Source organism: Perna viridis, chromosome 1 (genome assembly GCF_037379345.1).
Source record: "Perna viridis isolate PV_CMFRI_1.1 ecotype Kerala chromosome 1, ASM3737934v1, whole genome shotgun sequence".
Taxonomy (NCBI): Eukaryota; Metazoa; Mollusca; class Bivalvia; order Mytilida; family Mytilidae; genus Perna; species Perna viridis.
In genome coordinates, this window is record NC_142445.1 from 69,539,921 (window position 1) to 69,564,653 (window position 24,733).

Sequence of the window (24,733 nt, forward strand, 5' to 3'; positions counted from 1 at the left end):
GTTGTTACAGAGAGTAATATAGTTGACTGCAGGGAATAGAGTCCTTGATTGAATGACTATTTATGCCTGATGAAATGTCTTAGGTAGTTGACTGGGATTCATTTCTTAGGAAGTTTAATGCAAGTTTGATAGAAAGTTTGAATCTCTTTCAGTTGTATTGTTTCATCAGGTGAATGTCATTCAATCAAGTAATGACCAACTTTATTCCCAGAAGTTAACTATATTGTTTGCTGTAATTGTGCTAAGGGGAACAAATTGAGGGAATCACTCAATAATGGAGTGGCAGGTTTCTTTTGTAGGATTTATTTAGGTTTGATATCAAGTAATTGGTAATGTCAGTAATGGCTGATTCAATTCAATATTTGAAATAGTTGTTAGATTCCAAAAATAAATTTATAGTAAAAAAGGAACAAGAATTGATAGTATAATCAATTTGTCAGATATGAATTACATCTGTTTTCTGTTTGTTATGTATTGTTGATAGATTTTACTGGGTTGGTCATGGCATATTGTTTTGTGCTGTTTCTGTCTGTGTTTCCTTTTAGTTGTCATTATTCAATTAAAAAAATTACCAAATTGAAGATTTACACAAATACAATCTCAACTTCTGTTTCGGTGTTTTTTATTTATTTATTTCTTTTATTTCTTTTTTTTTTTATTATTATTATTTTTTTTTTTTTTTAGAAAACTCAGGCTTTTGAGGACATTTTATTTAAGAACTTCAATATTGCTGGTCACAAAAATCTGGTAATTCAAAAAAAAAAAAAAAATAATGATGTTGAAAGGGTTGATGACCTTGATGCCCTCTACAAATGACCCACTTTTTGTGTGGCTTGGATGGCTGTAGCCACTTAATGGGGTTGGCAATCTGAGAGCCTTTTATCATTGTTCCTTTTTGAGTAATTCATCAGTTAGCAGGAATGATGTGAGTATAGGAAACCTTTTAAAATGAGTACACAGTTTCAAATTCTCCAGGTGACTTTTCCGTGTCGTGAGAGTCTCTAGTTTTTTATTTAGTCCTTCGCCATCATTAATGATTGAACAAGATTTAAACATACAAAGGGTATGTATAACATTTAGAAGGTGCATTAAGGTTGTTGGCTGGTTTTTGTACGTAGAATTTTGACAATCATTTAATGCATTTATACACAAAAAATGAGTAGAATACCTGTATTTTACTGGTCATTGTTTTTGTAGATTGCCTTCTGTTTCCTGTTTTCATACTTAGATTTTTATGCATTTGAATTGCCCCATTGTTGATGCTTGGGTATTTTTTTTGCAAATATTAAAAAACTTATTTGCGGCGGTTGTTGAAGTAAGAAAATATCATCCTTCTTAGCTCCAACAAATTCTTAAGATGAATTTGGATATTTGTAAATTGAGCAAATCTGTTGGATGATATTGGAAACGAATGAGAGAGTGACCATATCATAGTAGGATGAAAGTTCGAAGACTTGTGTTTTTTGTGTTAACTATGTTTATTTCTTGTTTTATTTTAGTCGTTTGTCTGCTTGCTACCAATTAGCCAGTTGACACCCAACTCTGTTCAATAGTATCTCAAGGAAATCTATTGACTACGGTGATGTTCTACAACAGCATGCTGTTTAAGTGTTAATCAGGTTGTGAAATCTAATTTAAATATGAATTCCAATAGATCCATACACACAGTGACAGTAGCAGTGATTTGGACACTTTAGGACCAAACAATGTTATGTTTTAGTTAAATGTAATTGTTAGTGCATTGCTGACTGTTAAATCGCTTAGTGACCCTTTAGAACAATTCTTACTATGATTAAAGTGTTAAATATATTTTATTAAGGCATAAATCTAGCTAGACAGAGAGCTACCCACTAACTATGTAGTTAAACACCCGCAAACAAAATTTGGGGGGAATATGTAGGAATCCCCTTGTCTGATGTCCATCCGTCTGTCCGCATTTTTTGTAAACTGCTCTAGAGATTTTGATGAAATTTTTAGGAAGGTTAGGTATCATATGTAGATGTGCAGGAGTATTACTACTGTCTATATACTCCAAAGGGAGATAATTCAAATTAAGGTATCACATACCACTTCCAGGTCAAATGGCCACCCCCGTATGTAGTACCAAAAATACACTGAACCTAGATCTATGCATTGTAAGTGCATAATTTGTGTATATTCTGATCAAAAGTGGTCAAAATAAAGCTGAGAATGTGTACTTCAAAATCATATTTGTAATTTACTACAAAAGTGTATGAATATTGTTTTCATGTGTGAATAATTTGCCTCCATGCTGTCAGTTAGCAGAAAAGGTGAAAAGTGTGGATTTTCAGTATTATTTATTCAAGTAAATGGTGTGAAGAATTTCTATGATCACTGTACCATAAGCATAATGACTTTGAAATGTCATTTGTCCTGGGAATTCACAGTGGAACTTTGAAAATTACTTTTTTAACATGTAAAGTAACGGAAATGTTAGAAGTGGTTAGTGAGACCTTATGTTTTACATTTTAAAACCTTATATGTGCAATTCCTCCTAAACCACTATAGGGATTTTGATGAAATTTTATAGAAATGTTGGGTATCATATGTTAATTTGCAAAAAGAAACAATTATTGTTGGAGGACACCAAAGGGAGATAAGCCAACGGAAGGATTTTACATGTTAAAATCTCTGAAGTGCAACTCATCTGAGTCTGCTAAAGGGATTTTAATGAAATTTTAGAGCAAGGTTGAGCATCATATGTAGATGTGCTCATAGGAATATAATTACTGATGATGTTGGATGAGGGTTTAATCCAACAAGCTTTTATATTAAAATCCATTTGAAGCAGAGGGTATATTTTTTTTGTGAGCTTGCTCACAGTATTTCTAGCTTCATTAGGCAATAATAAAAAAATCCTAGATTCTCATTCCCACCCAGATTTTTAGCTCAGATGGCCAAAGGCCATGTTAGCTATTGCTATCACTTGGCATCCATTGTCGTCATCCTCCTTCGTCTTCCGTCATTGTAGTTAACAATTATACTAAACTCTTCTCCTCTGAAACTACTTGACTAATTAGAACAAAAGTTGGTATGAATGTTCTTTGGGGTATCCTGCATAGAACTGATCTTGGGATTTTAGATTTGTTGAAAAACATGGCCACCATTACAAAAAATAGAACATAGGGGTCCGACAGTAGATTTTTTGTAATATATCTCCTAAACCATTAGGTTTAGCTAAATTCTGACATGGGGATAAAAGTGTTCAGCATGATGACATCTATCACTGATCAAATTTTGAGTTATTGCCCTTTTTCAATGTTTTTTTGCCATTTTTAATGTTATTTCTTTCAAAAATCTTCTCCTCTGACACTACTTGACCAATTGGAACCAAACTTTGTATGAATGTTCCTTGGGGTATACTGTATAGAACTGATGTGGGGATTTATGATTCGTCAAAAAACATGGCCGCCATTACTAAAAATAGAACATAGGGGTCAGACAGTAGTTTTTCGCATATATCTCCAAACCTGTTAGGTTTAGCAAAATTCTGACATAGGGTTATATTTTACAGTTTTCAGTCAATATTTTGAAAACTATGATAGATTAAAAGAAACTTTCAACTAGTGAAATGATCCTTATGATAAGTCCTACCAAAGACTTGAGTCAAAACTGTTGGACAATTTCTTGTTAGATTTATTGCCTTTGAATGGCAAAATTCAACCAGGTGAGGAATTCAGGCTCCTGGCCTTAGGCCATGTTAGCTATTGCCATCACTTGTTATAGTTGTCCTCGTCATGGTTAGCAATTTTTCAAACATCTTTGAAACCTGAATGGATTTGGATGAAACTTATTATTATTGTTCCTTAGGGTATTTTGCACAAAAGAAACGTTTGGATTTATGATATGTCCCAAAACATAAAAATAGAACATAGGGGTCAGACAGCAGTTTTTCTCATATATTTCTAAAACCGTTAGGTTTAACAAAATTCTGACTGATGGTAAAAGCATAATAAGATCTATCTTCGGTCATATTGTTGTGAAAATCTGTTGACCCATGATGGTGTTATTGCCCTTTTTGGACATTTTGCTGTTTTTGATGTTAATATTTTCAAAAATCTTCTCCTCAGAGACTACTGTACAGAATTAAATGATAGTTGGAATTATTGCTTGTTAGGGTATTCTGCACAAAATGATCATTTGGATTTTTAATCCGTGAAAAAAGATGGCCACTAATACTAAAAATAGAACAGGAGGGTCAAAATACAGCTTTTGAAAATTACTCAAAAACCGTTTAATTTAGCCAAATTCTGATGGATGGTAATATTGTTCACCATTTGAAGACGGACCATTGGTGATATTCATATTGAGTCATTAATCTGATGTAGGAGTTATGGTCCCTGAAACAGTTGTTTTTGTCATTATTGACATCACTCTTCATTTGTTCTATGACAAGCCATGCTTTTTGAGGAGTGGAGCAAATAAATGAGTAACCATATGAAGGATTATAATTGGCAGAAAGGGTAGAATATGCTTACAATAAGTATCCAATTACTGAGAAATGTTAAGCCTCTGAGAGTTTAATACAGACATTTATTTCTTTAGACTTTAGAATATTACCATCGGTTGAAGCCCTTGGAACCTTTTTAAAGATGTACTGTCAACAGGGGATCAATTTATACTTAACTAATGAACTACTCTAAAGTGAATCATTATTCTTTGTCTCAAAGGAATTATATTCTTAATTTTAATATTTTTTAGGACGGAGCATGAAAGGTTTGACAGGTTTTATATACTGCTAGGGATACTGGTAGATTCACTTTATGGAATGATTTGCTTGGGTACCTTTAATCATTTCTATGTCCCTCTTTTCCTCTCCACCACTTTGGTTGGGTAAATAGTAATCATTTCTATACCCCTTCCCTCAAGCCCCCTCCTGTTATAAAGATGCTTGTTCTTCTATCTATTCCTTAGTCTGTACCTCCATCTTTACTTCTGTCAGTATTTCTATTCTCACAGTATCTCTTATCCACCACTACTCCTGCCTTACAGTTAAGTGTTTCTCTGACTTTACCCATTTCTCATCCACCACTCTCCCTGCCTTACAGTTAAGTGTTTCTCTGACATTACCCATTTCTCATCCACTACTTGTAGATAAGTTTTCAAACTGTGTAATTGCCTAGTTGAGTAGAAAAATCTCCACCATGAGAGACGGTGTAACATCAAAATTTGATTTATATACCTTTGTACAAATAACATTTTGTACCTAGATTGACGTTATCTAATATGAGAGTGGCGTTATTGAGTTATTGGTCATTGCTCTCAGTTTTTTAGTTACGGTATCCCTGTTTTACCATGATTATGTAAATTTGAAAATAGGACCCATTTCTTTAAGTCTGAAGGCAAAAAATTCGTGACTTTTAAGATGTATGGAAAATTTGTTAAGCTCAGTTGGTTCTTGATAAATAATGTGGCTTGCAGAAAGTTTTTATTGTTTACCATGAATCTTTCCTGGCATTGTGTTGATGTTATAATTGAAGTTGTATTCTATAATAGAAATGTCACTTCTTCTTGCAGTGCTGTTCAATTTGACTTGCAGATTATAGATTGATTGAATTAGCATGTTTTTCACAAATCTATAAAATGTACAAGAGATAATTGTATCTAACAACAAGTACGAAATCTGCAGCCTTTTGTGTTCACTATCAATTAACATATTCATCTGAAAGTCAAAAAAAGTGATTTTCTATTTACCCTAATTTCTAACAAATTTACTTGTAAATCTCCATTCAATCTTTATTGTATTTACAGCTGGTTCATCACAAACATGATCTATTGTTCTTACTTTTTCCTTTTTAGCTCACCTGGCAAAAGGCCGTCTGTCGTAGTTAACAATTTTTCCAAATTCTTCTCTTCTGACACTACTTGACAAATTGGAACCAAACTTTGTGTGAATGTCCCTTGGGGTATCCTGCATAGAACTGGTGAGGGGATTTTTGATCCATCGAAAACATGGCTGCCATTACTAAAAATCGGACATAGGGGTCAGACAGTAGTTTCACATACATCTTCAAAACCATTAGGTTTAGCCTAATTCTGACATGGGGTAAAAGTTTTCAGCATGATGAGATCTATTTGCAGTCAAATTTTCATTTTAATCAGTTCAGCTGTTGGAGTTATTGCCCTTTTCGATATTTTTTTCTTGTTTTTAATGTTATTTCTTTCCAAAATCTTCCCCTCTGACACTACTTGACCAATTGTAACCAACCTTTGTATGAATGTTCCTTGAAGTACAGGGATAGAAATTAGCAGTCACTCAATAGCCCATACTTGAACGTATAAAAAATATTAAACAAAAACATGGCCTGGACTACTAGCTTTTTTAGCTCACCTTACCAAAGGCCATGTGGCAATTGCCATCGCATGGCATCTGTCATCGTCGTCCGTCGTTGTTAACAATTATACAAAACTCTTCTCCTCTGAAACTAATTGACTGATTGGAACCAAACTTGGTATGAATGTTCCTTGGGGTATCCTGCTTAGAACTGGTATGGGGATTTTTGATTCATCAAAAAACATGGCCGCCATTACTAAAAATAGAACATATGGGTCAGACAGTAGTTTTTCACATACATCTCCTAAACCGTTAAGCTGCATTCTGACACAGGTGAAAGTGTTCAGCATAATGAGATCTATCTCTGGTCAAATTTTGGTTTTAATTTGTTAAGCCATGTTGGAGTTATTGCCCTTTTTCAACGATTTTTGCTATTTTTAGTGTTATTTCTTTCAAAAATCTCCTCCTCTGATAGAACATAGGGGTCAGACAGTAGTTTTTCACATATATCTCCTAAACCGTTAGGTTTAGCTGAATTTTGACTTGGGGTAAAAGTGTTAAGCATGATGAGATCGATCTCTGGTCAAATTTTTGTTTTAATCTGTTAAGCCATGTAGACACTACTGGACCAATTGAAAACAAACTTGGTATGAATGTTCCTTGGGGTATACTGCATAGAACTGACGTGGGGATTTTTGATTCGTCGAAAAACATGTCAGCTGTTACTAAAATAGAACATAAGGGTCAGACAGTATTTTTTCGCATATATCTCCTAAACCATTAGGTTTAGCTGAATTTTGAGTAAAAGTGTTCAGCATCATGAGATCTATCTCTGGTGAAATTTTGGTTTTAATCCATTAAGCCATGTTGGAGTTATTGGCCTTTTTCAACCATTTTTGCTATTTTTAATGTTATTTTTTTCCAGAATCTTCTCCTCTGGCACTACTTGACCAGTTGAAACCAAACTTGGTATGAATGTTTCTTGGGGTATCCTGCATAGAACTGATGTGGGGATTTTTGATTTGTCAAAAAACATAGCCACCATTATTAAAAATAGAACATAAGGGTCTGACAGTAGTTTTTCACATGTATCTCCTAAACCGTTCGGTTTATCCAAATTCTTTCAATAGCTGAAATGATTCATATTATTAGGACTACAAAAGTCTTCAGACTCCTTGTAAGAGTTATTGCCCTTGAAAGTGGAAAAATGACTTTTTTTTAAAAATAGTTTTCAGTCAATATCTTGCAAATTTATGATAGATTAAAAGTAACTTTTAATTGTTGAAAAAATCTAGTGATAAGTCCTACCAAAGACTTGTTGAGTCAAAATTGTTGGGCAAGTTCTTGTTTAATTTATTGCCTTTGAAATGCAAAATTCAAGAAGGTGAGCGATTCAGGCTCCTGGGAGCCTCTTGTTTCCTAATTTTTACCCCTGGGGTATCCTGCATAGAACTGATGAAAGGTGAAAATGATATTTTTTTGAAAGTTTAAGTATTTTGAAAACTATGATTGATAGAAAGAAACTTTCATTTGCTGAAATGATCCTTGTGATAAGGCCTACAAAAGTTTGCCAGGATCAAAGATGTTATATGACTCCTGTTTAGAGTAATTGCCCTTTAAGGGGAAAAATAATGTTTTTAGCAGTTTTAACCTTATATCTTGAAAATTATGATAGACAGAAACTTTCAATTAATGAAATGATCCTAATGATAAGGCCTACCAAAGTCTGCTTTGAGTCAAAATCGTCGGACAACTCCTTGTTAGATAAATTGCCCTTGAAAGTAAAAAAATTAAGCAGGTGAGTATTCAGGCTTCTGTGAGTCTCTTTTAATTTAACCTGGCCTAAAGGACCATGTGGGCTATTATCATCACTTGGAGTCCATCATTGTTAATAATTTTTCAAAATGCCTCTCCTTTAACACTATTGGACCAATGAGAACCAAACCTGGTTTGAATTTTCCCTTGGTTATTCTGCTTAGAACTGATGTAGAGATTTTGATCTGTCAAAAACATGGCCACCATTGTTAAATGTTTTTTGCATATATCTCCAAAATTGTTAGGTTAAGCCAAATATTCCCTGTGACTAAATTGTTCAGCATGATGAATTCTATCTGAGATCAAATTTTCTTGAAAATCTGTTGAGCCATATTAGAGTTATTGCCTTTTGTGGAAGTTGTTTTGCTTTTTTCAATGTGATTACTTTATAAAATCCTCTCCTAAAACTACTGGACTGAATTCAATAGAAGTTGACAAGATTTTTCCTTAGGTATGAACATTAGGAAAACATGGCTGCTTTTACAAAAAAAAATATATTGTGGGTCATTAAGCTATTCAGGCTCTTAGAGTAAGAAAAAAACATGTAATATGGATTCTACTTTTATATCCCTTTTTACTACTGTTTTTGTTTGGTGATCTGTCTATTCGACTCCATCCAATTTTCATAGTATGGTAAGACAATTGCTTGATTTGTTTGTGATGGACTGTTTCATGCTAAGCAGTGCTTATATCATGAGTAACAGAACTTCTTCCACTTTAAGCATTGCTAGCAATTTGTTTGTGACTTTTACCACAATGACGATGCCAGTTTGTACAGGTATCCTCTTGATTAAGTAGTGAATGATATTTATGCTCACTTAACTTAATTCTATCCATACTCAGATGGCTTATGTCATGATGAAAGACTATTTCATGCAAACTTTGTTGAAATCTGTTTGTACTCAGATTGCTTAGACTAATCTATCAGTCCTTCCTAGCTAATGTAAAGTCTAATGATTGTTTCAACCTAATTGTTAGTGGTGCCAGATTATATCATGGGGAATTTTATCATGTTAACCTTTTACATTAGGTTGCACTTCTAAGTCAATTTCTCACAATTGATTTTATAATTTTATTAGATTTTCATTCTCTTGCAGATTTTTATGTAATTAAATCTGTGCTGTATGACATTAATATTTCATGCTAGTTTTTGGATCAGATATTACTGTTGTAATCAGGTAATTGGTTTCAGTTATTGTTATTACAATACAGTCTGTAAACAAGGTACTTCTGGGTTTCACCAAGAGATATTTATTAGCATCTTACTTCTGGTTCCACCAAGAAATATTTATTAGCATCATACTTCTGGATTCACCAAGAGATATTAGCATCATACTTCTGGTTCCACCAAGAAATCAGAATCATTACACTTCCTACTATTGTAATAAAAATATTGTTACTAAACTGGTGCCCTGCTTGGCACTTTCACCCTTAATGATGTACAGGACCAAGTCACACTGTTTGTTTTGGTTTTAAACAGTTTACATGGTTTATACTGTGACACTGCAAACTTGTTTTTGTTTTTGTCAAGACAGTTTTACAATTTTTTTTAAATATGTTCTATTTCGATACTTTTGTAAAAATAAATTTGTGGGATTTAGATCTTTCTTTGTATTTGATTTTAATGCTGCTGATTAAAGGTTATTCTTTTAAACATGTGTACAGCATATTGAAATTTGTTGTATTATGTGATTGGTACTGTAGTATTGCATAAAGGAGACTTTTAAGTAAGTAAAATGAGCTCAATTTTTAACCGATACCAATTTTTATATGCTCTAAAATATTATCTTTGTGTTCCCAAAGTAAATATACAAGGACAAAAGTTGTCATTAAACCACCCCCATTTATTTAAAATCAAAGTACTCATGTACTGAATCAATTTATATCAATCTTTTGAGTTTTTATGCCTCAAATTATCGTCAAATTGCAAAAAATTGGATAAAAGCAGGTATAAAAGGAAAGTACAGGGATCAAATTCAAACATGTCTAAACACAGGCTTATTGTTGTAAATGGTTAATCATTCGACCTAAATTGAAAAAAAAAACTTAAAATATAAGCCAATGAGAAAAGCAACACAAGAATAGCTATCAGATAGATTTAAACTTTTATGGGTGTTAGATTTTAGCACTTTGGTATCTAAAACTATTTTTGATAAAAAGGATGTCTTGTAAAGTAAGTAAACTCTTTAAACTTGTAAAATTGCTTTGTATTTATAGGATATGAAAATGATTTAAATGAACAATTTTATCTGACTTCTGTTTTTCTTACAAATGAGCTTGATTATCTGTCTTTGTATTCAATGATTTTTGAGTGAATGAAATTCCTACCCAGATTTCTACTTTCTAAAGAAGGTGTGAAGGTCAGATATTGGCAAGGAAATTACAGGGGCATAAGTAATTATTTTGGAAATGAATGGATCATCATTAGTAACAGAAACCTAGGGAAATTTTCTAGACTGATTTCAGATTAATTGAATTCAGTATATAACAATATTGTCATCTAAGTTCCAATATGGGTGTGAGGTAATGGCATGATGATATTCAAGCAATGCTGTTTCATTAAGGGTGGACACCTGGGAGAAAGGAATTCTGTTTTATGGAGGTTGAAGGCTGGGAGGAAGGAATAATGTTTCATAGAGGTTAAAGGCTATGAAGAAGGCATCATGTTTTGTAAAAGTTGAAGGTTAAGAGAAAGGAATGGTGTTTTATAAAGGTTAAAGTCTGGGAGGAAAGAATGGTGTTTTGTAGAGGTTGAAGGCTGGAAAGAAAGGAATGATGTTATACTGAGTTGAAGGCTGGAAGAAAGGAATTGTGCTCTGTATGAGATTTGGCAGAAGTTTGAGAAAAAGGATAGGAAAATGCTGCTTGATCAGCTGTCTCATACAAAACCATGAGACTTGACAGACCAGATTCTCTTGATCTCTGTGTTATCCTGAGCAATCTAGAAAAATGATAGCAATGGCAGCCATTAATCCGCAGTGTCACATATGGGACCTTAGTGTTACTGACATACATGTATCTTCCTGCATATTAGGGGCCTGGTCTTAGGATGGAAAGGATGCAATAAGTTAATGGGTTACTCCTTTCAGTACTAGTTCCTGATCCCTAAACTAAATAGTATCTTTCAACTTTTTTGGATATAGAAGGTCATAGGAGCTCAGTTAAGACTAAAAACATGTTTGGGAAAAGAATCACAGTTTATTGTTAAATTACACAATTACACAATTGCATAAACAAAGCAGAAATGATACAAATATAGTTTTCCACCTGGTAAACAAATGATTTGAAAGTCTGGTATTCCAAACTTCCCAAACACCTAGAGATTAGTAGGAGTAGGAATTATTTGTAGTTAGAAAGCTGATGCAAACCTACTCATAACTTGTCCCAAATGAGAAAAGGATGTATCAATGTGAGATTTGTAGGCATTTGACTTCCAATCCCCCTGGGCTTAGATCAATTCTGATGGTATTCCAATATGTATTAATTCTCTATTTTACCTACCAAAAAATACACATTACCTTCCTTGTTTGGTATTGATCTTGAAGAAATTACATCATTTTGTCAAATAAAACTGTCAGGAAACATAAAGTCATATCTAGATAATATTATCTTGTTGAATATTATATAAGGCCTGATAATATAGTGTTTTATACAGATGAAGTACTTAATATGCACAATATTGCAGATTGTTCTGTTGTGTACAAATATTAATTGTCATTTCTTTGCAGAAGAAGTCCCTGTAGAGCTCTAGAAACATGACAAATTTCCAATAACTGTAGCTTCAAATCCATGTTTCTGACATTATTGTCTGTTTTATTGTAAACAATCATAGTCTAAATACTCTTATCACCACAATACTTTAACCCAGAAAACTCCAAAGAAACAATACTGTTGTTTTTGAAAATAATGTTTACACTTTTTCTCCAATTCATTTTGTTAAAGGTAAAATTAAAACTGACCACTAACCATATATAACATTAATATGGAGTAGGAAGCCCCTGTAATCACATGATGTTTATAGGTTTCACTTTTAGTGACAAATAGTTGTATTGGCATGAACCATAGTCAGCAGGTCCTTGTATGGGCTTAAGCCATAGTCAGCAGGTCCTTGTATGGGCTTGAGCCATAATCAGCAGTCCTTGTATGGGCTTGAGCCATAGTCAGCAGATCATTGTATGGGCTTGAGCCATAGTCAGCGGATCCTTGTATGAGATTGAGCCATACTCAGCAGTTCCTTGTATAGGCTTGAGCCATAGTCAGCAGATCCTTGTATGGGCTTGAGCCATAGTCAGCAGATCCTTGTATGGGATTGAGCCATAGTCAGCAGATCCTTGTATGGGCTTGAAGCAAAGTCAGCAGATCTTTGTGTTGGTTTGAGCTGTAGGCAGCAGATGTTTGTATTGGCTTGAGCCGTAGTCAGTAGATCCATGCATTGGCTTGAGCCATAGTCAGCAGATCCTTGTATTGACTTGAGCCATAGTCAGCAGATCCTTGTATTAGTTTGAGCTGTAATCAGCAGTAGTGCCTTGTATTGTCTTGAGCCACAGTCAGTAGATGTGTTGATCATTCATATTTCTTTTAAAAAAAAAAAATATATGGCACTAAATACTTGAGGTTAACTGGCAAGATATCTATTATACTGCCAATTGAAGGCCATGAGTTGTTAATCAGCCAGGACAAATGTATAACATGTGTAAATCACAAGATTGCTTGTGTTGTTAGATTAAGTAAAATGTGTAATTTCTGCAATGTCAGATTGTTGTTTTTGAACTCATTGGAATTCTTAACTCAGGTTTATTTTCTTAGATTTTAAAGCTCAAAAATATTTTGTAACAGAGCTTATCTAGAAACTTGAATAAGCTCTGGTGAATTCAATATGTTTACCCAAGTTTGACCAAAGGCAAACTTTTTTTTATGAATTTTGATATAATTTTTTCAAATATGGATATGCCTAAATTTCACAAATGAAAAAAGAATATGACTTGAAATAAGTATTGATGATTTTTTTAAATGTATAAATACATGTACAAATATTTTAAGCGCATTATGTTTTGAAAAATTAAATTTGACAAGACACACTGGTACAAAAAAAGATATCTATCAAAATGCAACCAAAAGTAATTTCCTGAAACTAACTGTTATATCCTTCGAGGAAATAGAGTTATCTTTCTTAGGCTACAATGTTCATTTGTTATTTTTGACTCTGGAATCTGAGAAAAATATGTATATATGCTAGATCAATCCACAGATGAATGTCTCTTGAAGTTATAACAAAGTAGTGTCATTTTATAAAAGCACACCAAATATTTATGTTGTTTCTACTGAAAAAAAAAATGTTAGCCCTACTTATTAAATAGACAGTCATTTGTCAGAAAGCTGTGTATTCCCTCATTCAGTAACCCTTTTAGAAATTTTTGTTCCCCACCACAATGTTATGTAAGTAACTTATAATGGTCTTAATTAGTCTGTGCATCTATCCTTCCAACACAAATATGTATGGACACATGCTACTTATTTTGAGACTGCTGACCACACTTAGTTCTAATTTGGTAAAATTGTTAGTCACCACATGTTCTTGATCCTGGTGTCTTGCAATTTTTAACCATAGGTCCATGTGAGCTTATGACATCACTTGGTAGTTGCTGTCCCTTGTTCTATCTGTTTGTCTGTTGTCTGTTATCTTTATTTTTCTCAGAAATCCTCTCTTCTATATCCGATATGTTCATATTCAAAACAAAATGGCAGTCATAACTATAAATAGATCAAGGGACTTAATTGAGCCTTTATCTTGAAAATGTTGAGAATACTTAAGGTGCAGAATCAATTGACCTACATCTTTGATTCAGGATCAATTATCACTGAAGACTCCTTGTTTTTAGCCAATATCTTGAAAACTATGATAGATAGAAAAAAAAACTTTCAATTGATGTATTTTGCCTTGAACATTTTTATGGGGTCAAAGTTTTAGGATAACTTCTTGTTAGAGTAATTGCCCTTGTAAGGTGAAAATTTATGTTTTTGAAGTTTTTAGCCAACATCTTGAAAACTATAAAAACTTTCAATTAGACCAACAAAAGTTTTTATGGGTCAAAGTTGTAGGACTACTCTTTGTTAGAGTAATTGCCCTTGAAAAGCAAAATATGAACCAGGTGAGCAATTCAGGCTGAAGCCTCTTGTTATTTGATAATTTTAATGAGAGTTATGGGACTTCACAACATTTTTCTTCATCTTGCTCTTTTGAAACACTTTGCCAACAAAAAGAAGTCTTATTTGAAATGTACTTCAATTGTTTTTTATTTGACAACTTGTTGGTACACCCTACTCTTTTACATCACCAGTACCAATTCAGGTTAACACTGCCTTTATACACCACCAGTATGAAGTTAAGTACACCCCACTGTCTTACATCATCTGTACCAAGTCAGGTACACCCCACTGTCTTACATCATCAGTGCCAAGTCAAGTACACCCCACTGTCTTACATCATCTGTGCTGAGTCAGTTACACCACACTGTCTTACATCATCTGTACCAAGTCAGGTACACCCCACTGTCTTACATCATCAGTACCAAGTTAAGTACACCAACTGTACTCATATGTTTTACCTTACATAGATTATTGTAGTACAGTTTGGGGATGTTTCAAAACAGTACTCTGACTGAATTATAAAGCTGCAAAAAAGAGTTGCTGGAATTACTATATGTGAGATAATGATTTTTCTGTTTCATCTTCTTCATGTTTTCTTCACTTAAATGGTTATCATTTCTTGATTGAGTATATTACCTAAAATCTATATTAATATACATAATTGCTTCTACCTAGACCTAAAACAATTTTTTATTAAAGATCTTTCTATTTCTTGACTGTTAAAATTTGGAAAGCCATAATATGTTCTTAATTTTTAGATTTATTTCAGAAATATTGTTTTTAACAATTTTTTACAATGTCACCAAATTTTTATGAGTAATGGATTTAGAAAACTGTCAATTCAAGTAAATGTATAGAATCTATACACTTGTTTATAATATTGTATATGTATTGTATAGTTGTTTAAATTTTATTTGTGTTTTAGAGGGCCCAATTTTAATTGGGTAACCCTCTTGAAATAAAGAAATTTCTTACTGTCTTGCATCACCAGTATGAAGTCAAGTACACCCCAATGTCTTACATCACCAGCACCAAGTCAGATACACCCAACTGTCTTACATCACAAGTAACAATTCAGGTAAACACTGCTACTTTTATACATAATCAATACTAACCCAGGTACACCCCATAGTACATATTCAGGTACACTTCACTTTATAGCTGATCTGATCCGAAAGAAAGAATATCGTTTGGCTAGATCCTTTGATCTCAGTTTCCGCTTTATAGATGACGTATTATCTTTTAACAATCCTAATTTCATGGATTTTATACATCGCATCTACCCAAAAGAACTGAGATACAGGATACTACAGACACTGTGAAGTCAGCCTCATATCTTGACCTACACTTAGAAATCAATGGTAACGGAAGACTATTGACCAAACTTTATGACAAACATGATGACTTTTCATTCAAAATTGTCAACTTTCCTTTCATATATGGCAACATCCCTTCAGCACCTACGTATGGAGTTTTCATATCACAACTCATACTTTATGCCAGAGCTTGCCGAAACTACGCAGACTTTTTGTATCACGCTAGAACTCTAACAAATAGGCTTCTGGAACAGAGTTATGTTGCTACAAGATTTAAGTCATCACTACAGAAGTTTTATGGTCATCATCATGAACTCGTGGATCGTTATGGTATATCCATCTGCACCATGAAAACTGATTTATTTAACATGTCATAGTTTTCCTTTCCTCATTTGTCTACCCCGGACTTGACTTTTTCGGCGGGTATTTCTGGAAAAACGGAGGTCGCTTAACCTACTGCTGCACCTGGTCCATGCTCCCAGTTTTTAGTGGAGTCCGAGTTGTTCATTTGCTTTTGTTACTTAGTATGTATGATTTTAGTTACTTTATGTTCTTTGTTGTGTATGTCTGTTTTCCATGTCTGGTCTTTGTCGCTGGATTACATTCTTTTTATTACCGCTATAACCTTGGTTCCCTTGATAACTATTGCACTGTCTTACATCACCAATACCAAGTCAGGTACACCCCACTGTTATTTTCATTTACTTCAATGTAACTTCTTTTGTCATTCTACTGCAAGACGAATTTGAGATGTAAGTGTCAGTACATTGAAAGACATTACTATTTTATTGCTTGTCAACTATCAACAATGGCAAATTAACGGGTATAAAATTTGACATGAAATCAATGTTACATGGAAGCTATTTGTCAGATTATTTTAATGTTGGGTGATGAAAAGTTTTATGACTGGTTGCCTCTGTAGAAATATCTCTGCTTTTTCTGAAACCCATTTAGGTTGCTTTACTTAGTTGGATGAATCAATGTCATTCCAAAAAGAATGGAAATTCCAAATATGATATTCACTGGTTTCAGTTTAATTTCCAATTTTGAGACCTTGAGATATATTTATGCCGATTTTTATTTCATTGTATCTGTTTCTATAGATGATGTTGGTCTGATCATCAAATTCATCACTAAAGTGAACACACCATAGTTCTAGGTGATTAAAAAATAAGCCAATACTTTGCTCTTAGCTTGGAAATGTTTCAGTCTACTGCATCTGATTATTTTATGGCATGATTGATAGCATTTCTAATAAGTTTTCCTTATAAAACAAAAGCATTGAAAATGAATTTTTTATTATGCAATTTCCCATCGACATAATTTCAAAATTGAAGTTGTTCTTTCAATTTGTATGAAGTCTTAATAAAGTTCAAGATTAAGTTTCTATTTTTTTCATTCCTTTGTTTCATATAATTTTTTATGAGAAATTCAGTCCCTCCATCATTCCATCAGAATCTCTCTTTCCACTTCTACCTATTACACTCATTTTACAATAAAATGAACAAGATTGTACAATTATTATGAAGTATGATTATTGTTTATCTTATTTTCTATTCCCATTGAAAAGAAAGTTAATTTGACCGACTTAAAAATGTTTGAGTTGGTGCACCATATTAAATAGTTCATCAACTTCTTCAGCCAACTAAAATTTTGAAGATTCATTAACTGTGCATATTTACTTTGATTTTTTAACAGTTTTCAACCTATAGTGAAAAAATGACTGATCTTATGGGACTGGCGAAAACACATTTCACTCACTGGTGGAAAAAGAAATTTTTGCTCATCTTTTGGTTCATTATACCTTGTTTTTGTGGTATATAGGAATCGCCCTGTCTGTCAACATTTCTTGACATTGCCACTCCCCCTAAACCTCTCAAGGAATTTTGATGAAATTTTATAGGAAGGTAAGGCATCATATGTAGATGTGCATGAAATTGAGTTACTGTCTGGGCACTCAAAAGGGAGAAAATTCAACTTACAGGTTTAACATGTTAAAACCTTGTAAGCTCAACTCCTTCTTACCGCTCAAGGGATTTTGGTGAAACTTTATATGAAGGTTGGACATTTTATGTAGATTTGCATAAATGAATATAGTTATTGCCAGTGGACTCTTCAGGGAGATAATTCAACTTTAAGGGTTAACATGATAAAACTTTGTAGCAAAACAGTTCCCTAACTTTCAAGGGATTTTTATTAACACTTTATTGAAAGATTAGCCATTATATGTAGGTGTGCATGAAGGAATAAAATTACTATGAGAAGACTTAAACATTTATCTGCATTTGAAGCAGTGGTATTTTAACTTGCTCCCAGTATTTCTAGTTTTTACTGAACACTAATTGGAACTTCTTAGACAAATTGATCATGTTGCTGTTCATAAGTCCATTGACAAAGTCACAAATGTTTACTCAATGATGGGATGTAATCTATTGAATTGCCCTTGTTTCACGTTTTTAAAACAGTAAGTTATACTACAAATACATAAACAAGCTATAATTTTTTATCCGTAAGTTTAAATATTATTGTATCAAAAGAATGTCAATACTTCGAAATTTTTCACAGTTTGGTAGATTTGTTGTCAATTTGACACATTCCCTATTTCCATTTATGACAGCTTTGCAGAAACACTAATTGAGATGTTCAACCCTGATTGGTATTTGATGCACAAACATTATGAAACAAAAGTGGTTTCCATTTTGAGATGGTCTAAGTTGTGACCATCCATGCTACTCCTCAAACCGGACACTTGTGGTCTACCATGGTGCACTAACTCTTACTCCATCAGATTACACTCTCTCTTGTTCCTCCACAGTACACTAACTCTTAATCCACTACAGTACACTAACTTTTAATCCACCACAGTACACTAATTCTTGTTCTTCCACAGTATACAAACTCTCACTTCACCACAGTACACTAACTCTTACTAATTCTTGTTCCTTCACAGTACACTAACTCTCACTTCACCACAGTACACTAACCATTTCTAATTCTTGTCCCACAACAGTACACTAACTCTCACTTCACCACAGAACATTAACTCTTACTAATTCTTGTCCCACAACAGTACACTAACTCTCACTTCACCAAAGTACACTATCCCTTGTCCCATCTTAGTACACTAATTCTTGTTCCTCCACAGTGCACTAACTCTCACTTCACCACAGTACAATAACTCTTACTAATTCTTGTCCCCCCACAGTACACTTAACTCTTGTCCTCCACAGTACACTAACTTTCACTTCACCACAGTACACTTACTCTTACTTATTCTTGTTCCACCACAGTACACTAACTCTCACTTCACCGAAGTACACTATCTGTTGTCCCACACAGTTCATTTACTCTTGTAAGGAATATAAGTAAATAGGTCAACAAACTGCTCATATCTAATGATCTGCCTTTTTTAACCAAATGTTAACTTCATCTATTTTTTTTTTGGTACTTTAAGGAATAAACAGGAGGGGTAATAATTGTGTAAATCAATTTTGCATATATATATAATTAACTTTGAATTACTAATTATTAGGAAATTTAATGGTCTGTGTAAATAAAAAAGAAACAGCAAATGTCTCAATTTATTTTTTTCCCCTCCAAACTTGGAAACTTGGTCAGTCGATACAAATGATTGAAGATAATCATTATCTTGGATTTGCTAGTAATTGTCATAAATTTCATGTACATTGAGATTGAGTTCATTAAAAAATAAGATTTATTTACAAAATGTAGTAGTAGTATTTGCTTATGATTTCTTTAGTTGAATTTTTGAAACATGATTGAGTTTTAAAGTAATATCTTATAAGGATAAGAGTGTTCCCCAGTAGCCTATCAGTTAATACATATAGATCATCAGGAATGATATTTACATATCCTCCATTTTCTCTGTTGGTAATAATTCAAGTCTTTTTTTATGAAATAATAGTTCAAAATACCTAAGGACTTATAACAAAATCACTTGTCAGGCATTACTCAGATCTTTTTGTTTGAAATTCATGAATTCCTTTTTATCAATTTAGATCGAAGATCAGAATTAATACAGCAGTCGCCAGAGCCTTTAGATTTGATAGCATCTGTAATTATCTTACACTACTGCAGAAAAATAGTCCTAATGGCATATCCCATTAAGGTTCACATGCAGATAGTTAGGTCCACTTTGTAGGTATTTCTAATATATTAATTTCAATTCTGTGTTATTGATGCCAATAAACAAACCCAATAAACAACTTTTACTGCGAACTCAATATGCTGAATAATTAAAAATAGATGACCTCTTATCATAACCTGTTTAATATTTCTATGCATTTAACCGAATAAACAAGTCATTCAGTGTCGATATATTCAAGTTGCCTATTTATTTTTAAATGCATAATAAACCATTTAATGTTTAGCTAGAAATGCAAACCCTGCAAGACTATGAATAGTCTTCTATCATAGAATTGGAATATAAAGAGGAATGCTGAGTACCAGTTGAAAGAACTGTCTCCAGATATCTCATGCAGGCCAAGACGGATATAAGGTGCAGTGGTTCCAATCAAGAAACTTGTATGAAGAAAAGGGTGTCAAGCTATTATTTGCAGCTCTTTTGGCCGCTTTGTTACAAAAGGGTAGCATAACCGCCGAAACTATCCTGACGTATCATTCACTGTATCGTGTATTTTATTACGGTTACCGCTTCGTGACATCAGAAGCCTTGAGATGGCAAATACAATGAAACTTTGCATAGACGATGGCATAGAAATTTCGATAATGCATTTCTCGGGAATTGTGTCATTTTTTGGTCTGGTGTTATTACTTTTTGCAATAATAATTCTATTTGGCTGTTTTGGCCATGTGTATGTTATTAAAGTAGAGCTGTAGGTGCTGTAGGGCCTTAAATGTGCATGGCTAATGCTTTCTGCACCAGGCATGTTTGTTGAAATTACATCACAGGAACTTGCTCCCGCTATCAAAAATATGCAACCCGACTGTATATAATAAGAAGTATTTGGTGATTATACCTGGGTTTATTTATTAGTTTGGTTGCAGAGCAGTAAATAGTAATATGTTCGATTTTATCAGGGGGGAAATGAGTTGAAGTGAGTTACCCCCAAATCTGGGATTCCCCTTTTCGAGTTATATACTAGTCAGGCTGGATATTTGATAGTGAGAGCAAGCCCCTGAGATTATATTATAAGATTTTATCGCTTTTGTTAATGAACGTGTCTCTGGACTAGGTACCCAGAAACTAAGCACTTTTCATAGGTGTTAATAGAATAACTTGTAGCATTTGAGCTATAAAGCTTATCAACTGAGAAATGTAGCTGGTTGAGAGGAACATATTTCTTAAGTTTGATTGATTTAACAGACAGTTTCAACCTGGAGGTCGATAAATTGAATTTTGACCTGAAAATTCAAAAACTGGGAATGGCCAACTAGTAGTTTGTAATTTTGTTTACATTCGTCTAGGTATTCCATGTAAACCGATATTGACCCTGAATATTACGCGAAATTGCGCACTGCTACAATGCATTATGAATTTTGGTGTGTGTGTTTTTTTAAAATGACCTTTGTAATCAAGTGAATTTAAAAATAAAACAAAGAGATCAATATTAACCATTTATTACAATAAGCTTATGTTAAGATACGTTTGAATTTGATTACCGTACTTTCGTTTTATCCCATATTTTTGCAATGTGACGATTATTTGAGGCATGAAAACTCAAACGATTGATATAAATTGATTCGGTACATAAGTACTTTGATTAGACTTTGTTATACCAGTGGCAGTTGCTTTCTATTACACACCTGTAAAGTTTTGTTTAGGATGTGCAGGTATACTGTTATCACTGCATTACAGATGGTTCTTCCGTCTGCTTATTTTTCCATTTGCTCATCTGCCCATATGTCTGTCTACACATTTTGTAAGCTGATTTTATTAGTCCTGTCAAGGGTAATTCTAGCTGTTTTTTATAATGACCTTTAAGGATGTCATTAGAAGATGGTAACCTATGTAGTTACCACTATGTATAGAATACATCCTACTTCTATGTAATTCTCTCTTTAATGGAAGTAGAAATGCCATTCCTGATATTCATTTGTGTTTTCTATGGATTGTTTTGAATTTTGAATAGATACGAAATCATTTATTGAATTAAGGATTGGTTGTTGGAATATTCCTCAATGCTATGGTATTATTGCAAAAGTAGAGCAGGTCTTGTAAATTTAAATTGAAATATGGTTTGTTTTAACTGTCAATGAAGAAACAAATTATTTGTAATGTGGATGGAAAAGTCTTAGTGATTAAAATAGTCACCTAACTATTTCCATCTTTCTGTGTAGCAAAAAGCCATGGTTACATCAGAAGAAAGTACGGTTGTAGGACCTTGTGATTAATGGAAGCAGGACATGTCTAAAGGTTATCTATTTATTATATTAACACCATTTTCTAGAATCTAAAATAAAACATGTCCTTTGTCTGGAGTTTGAAATTTAAGATTAAAGGATGATGCTAGTGAGACAACCATGGCTGATCTTAAAGTGAAAATGTCAAGAATTTTGTTGAAAAAAGAAGATTGTTGATAGAAGATAAGAAATAATCTGACACTAAGATAACTTTTACAGTAAGATGATTTTCCCATGTTTCTCTGGATACAAGACAATAATTTCCAATTAACTTTAAAGATTTCTTCTGATTATTGAATTTTAACAGCATTTCCTCACAAATTCACCATCAATTGATGCTTATAATTAGATTTTTGTTTTTGTTTTAAGCTTCTATTAAATAACTTTACTCCAGAAGGTATTTCAATGTTCTGTAATTCCTCTTATTGGTTTAAAAAAATGCACTCTGTTTAAAGATAAAGGATGTACTAAGTGGTCCTTGTTTCTGTAACAAGTTCCATGTCTGTCAGTCTGTTAACCCATGGTAATAAGGTGGTGTAAGCTGCATTCTCATTAACTATAATGAGTTTTGTCTATCAATCTGTTTGTCTTTCAGTTGATAAGGAAGATTTATGTAGCTGAGAATTTCAGAGTTTAAATCTTGTGTTGATGTAAACAGCATTTCTCACTAACTGAAACAATTTTTGACTGTCTGTCTGTCTGTTAATCAGCAGGAAATTTTATGTAGCAGTAAATTTTTGTGGATATTCTGTATTGGTGTAAACTACATACTTCTAACACAGTTAGCCAATAGAATGCATGAACATCTGAATCAAATTTATTAATCAGATCCTGTAGAGCAAATTTAATGGTATTACAAATGGACTGTAGTATAAACTTTTCATTTCTTGTCATATATAATCAATCAATAATGGTTCTATTATTGTTGGAATGAAGAACACATATGGAATGTTTGATAAGAGTTGGTTCCTTTCTACATCATTTAATCTTTCTATACTTTTTCTGTTCTGTAGGTTTTGTCGTTTTTTTATAAGTTAGATGTATAATTACTCTCAGTGAAGCTACCTTGACATCTGGTTGTTGAAGATTATAACCTTCCTAATGTTGACATCTTCTTGTTGAAGATTGTAACCTTCCTAGTGTTGACATCTGGTTGTTGAAGATTGTAACCTTCCTAGTGTTGACATCTGGTTGTTGAAGATTGTAACCTTCCTAGTGTTGACATCTGGTTGTTGAAGATTGTAACCTTCCTAATGTTGATATCTTCTTGTTGAAGATGGTAGGCATCCAAGTGTTAACATCTAGTTGTTGAAAATTGTAGGCTTCCTAGTGTTGACATCTGGTTGTTGAAGTTTGTAACCTTTCTATTGTTGACATATGGTTGTTGAAAATTGTAACCTTCCTAGTTTTGACAGTTGTTGAAAATTGTAAACTTTCTAATATTGACATATTGTTTTTGAAGATTGTAACCTTCCTAATGCTGACATTTGGTTGTTGAAGATTGTAACTTTCCTAGTGTTGACATCTGGTTGTTGAAGATTGTAGGCACCCAAGTTTGATATCTAGTTGTTGAAAACTGTTGGCTTCCTAGTGTTGATGTCTGGTTTTGGAGATTGTAGGCATCCAAGTATTAACATTTGGTTATTGAAAATTGCATGTTTCCCAATGTTTACATCTGGTGGTTGAAGATTGCATGTTTCCCAATGTTTACATCTGGTGGTTGAAGATTGCATGTTTCCCAATGTTTACATCTGGTGGTTGAAAATTGTATGCTTCATAGTGTTGATTTCTGATTGTTGGAAAGTATGGCATTGATATCTAGTTGTTCAAGATTGTAAGCATCCTAATGTTGATATCTGGTTGTTGAAGACTGAAAGCTTCCAAATATTGATGTTTCTTCTGAAACTTTTTGTCCCATGCATTTTTAAGTATTGGACAAGTACCGGTATAGTAAATTTCATTTTGATTTAGAGATGATTCATTTGTCATATTTATTTGCCATTTCATAGTTGATTTGCACAGCCTTATTACGTCAGAGATTTCTGTTGTAGAAGAATAGGGTTTATAATTCATATTGACTTGTTTGGAAAATAACATGAGACAATTAACAGAATTATTGGCATAGATTTGTCTATAGAGATTATTGGATGGAAATTGATCTGCCTATTATAACATATGAATAATTACCTAGGAACTAAGCCTGTAACCAGTAGATAAAGCAAAACCATCTCAGAGCACTTAGTTTAATAGGCTTCTCGCAATCGGATATGCAGATTCTGTGTCCAACTGATATTGAGATCTTTTCCCAGGATAGGTGGCTTCAGTGTTTCATTCTAGTCTCCAGTGGTCTCTCTAATTATTCTTTGTAAAAAGGTCTATACAATTTACATGGAAGTGATTACCATGGGAACTCTGCAATTATTTCTCTGCATCAACTGCATGTATTGCAATCCAAGGTTCAATTTCTGTATCAGAAATTTCCAGGAATTTTCTTTAACTAATGGAGAAGTTATTTGTCTGATTAATGGTATGGTTTTGGTTAGGTTAAGTACATAGAAATGAGAAATTTATCCTGTCAAAGCTTAGCATCTATTTTAACTGCAATTGACTATTAAAGAAGGTGGAAGTAATAAAACTGGAAGTTTTATATAGTTAACAAATGCTCAAGCTATGAGTTCACACTAATGTTTGATGTTGCTATTATAAGGTGGACAAACCAGTGTGAAGCTGTGAAAGAGCAAGCAAAAAGATAATTAATCACTCATGCGAAGCTCTG

The 24,733-nt window shown here is 33.2% G+C and overlaps 1 protein-coding gene and 1 long non-coding RNA gene across 3 annotated transcripts in view; one reads left to right on the forward strand and one right to left on the reverse strand.

Annotated features, from left to right (window-relative positions):
• The window catches only part of LOC148630167 (3',5'-cyclic-AMP phosphodiesterase 4C-like), a 182,774-nt gene that overhangs the window by 15,848 nt on the left and 142,193 nt on the right, over nt 1-24,733 (forward strand). The window lies entirely within an intron of this gene.
• On the reverse strand, nt 11,289-14,599 carry LOC148630168 (uncharacterized). The gene is made up of 2 exons (XR_015918706.1): nt 13,677-14,599; nt 11,289-12,685 (listed from the first exon to the last, which is right to left on the reverse strand). It is a non-coding gene; the product is annotated as an uncharacterized LOC148630168 (long non-coding RNA).